The following is a 1,175-nucleotide window of genomic DNA, read 5'->3' on the forward strand; positions in this document are numbered from 1 at the left end:
GAGATCTCTAGAGGAGGAATATGAGTTTCAGGCCTGTGAAGCTAACGTGTTTTGAGATAGCATGCTTCTGTCATATATCAGAAAAAAAGGAAAAGCTCGTTATTTTATAAATTTCTTCAAAGCCATTACATCTTGAGAGTCTGCAAGTGTAGATTTAAAAAAATAACATAAAGTTATGTGACCTTGCTTAATCCTCCCTTCTTCCAAAATTCTCCAAATTCCAAGTTCTAAGTATTCTGCCTCATGGAAAGGAAAGAGAATATGTAGGTGTTGTAACTTAATTCAGTCTCATTATAGAATGAGGTAAATTGTTGTGGGGGTAACAGGGCTGGGATGGAAGCCAGGACCTTGAGCATGCTAGGTAAGTATCAAGCACTCTACTACTGAACCAATTCCCCAGTTGAGATAATCTTTAAAAATAAAATAATGTGCTCGCTTCAGTAGCACATATACTAAAATTGGAACGATATAGAGAGGATTAGCATGGCCCCTGAGCAAGGATGACATGCAAATTCATGAAGCGTTCCATATTTTAAACCCCTGTTTTCACTGTATTTGATTCTGTTGCCCTGCATCTTGTACATACATTTTTTTAATTTGGGGAGGGGATGGGAAATAACAAAATGCTGAAATAAGGATACAGGTTGACCCATTGTAACAATGAGTTATACAAGACACTGTGTTGAAAAGGAACTTTTCAACTTGGAGAGGGAAGGGATTATAAGGATCCCTCACATCCATCCCAGGGGACCAGAGAGAGGTAGGCAGGCACAGGAGAAAGAGTATTACAAGGTTTATTAGAGGAACCATATTTCCCCCAAGAGGGAGCACATGGCACCCTCCACTATCTAGAAGGAGCAGGGTCTTGGGGTAGGAAGTGAGGTAGATGGGAGCTCAGGTGGTCTGGGGAGAGAGAGGGAGGGGCTGGCTACAAGGCAGGAACTCCAGGGCTGGGAGGAGCTCAGGTCTGGGTGGAGCTGAGGACCAAAGGTGGGCATAATGCTTACTGGGATGGTAGGGGAAAAACAAAGGAGGAGGTAACAATGCTTGATAGGAAATGCACTCATTGCCTTACTCATGCAAACTTAACCCCTCTGTACAGTATCTTCATGATAAAAAAAACATATACAAAAAAAATAAAATAGTAAGCCAGGCACTGGTGGATCATGCCTTTA

At 41.8% G+C, this 1,175-nt stretch overlaps 1 non-coding gene across 1 annotated transcript; it reads left to right on the forward strand.

The window, feature by feature from the left end:
• Positions 1 to 428: 428 nt before the first annotated feature.
• LOC122121973 lies at positions 429 to 535 on the forward strand. Its single transcript, XR_006150071.1, has one exon. It is a non-coding gene; the product is annotated as a U6 spliceosomal RNA (small nuclear RNA).
• Positions 536 to 1,175: the final 640 nt, after the last annotated feature.

Source organism: Dipodomys spectabilis, unplaced genomic scaffold (assembly GCF_019054845.1).
Source record: "Dipodomys spectabilis isolate Male_0828 unplaced genomic scaffold, ASM1905484v1 ptg000199l, whole genome shotgun sequence".
Lineage (NCBI taxonomy): Eukaryota > Metazoa > Chordata > Mammalia > Rodentia > Heteromyidae > Dipodomys > Dipodomys spectabilis.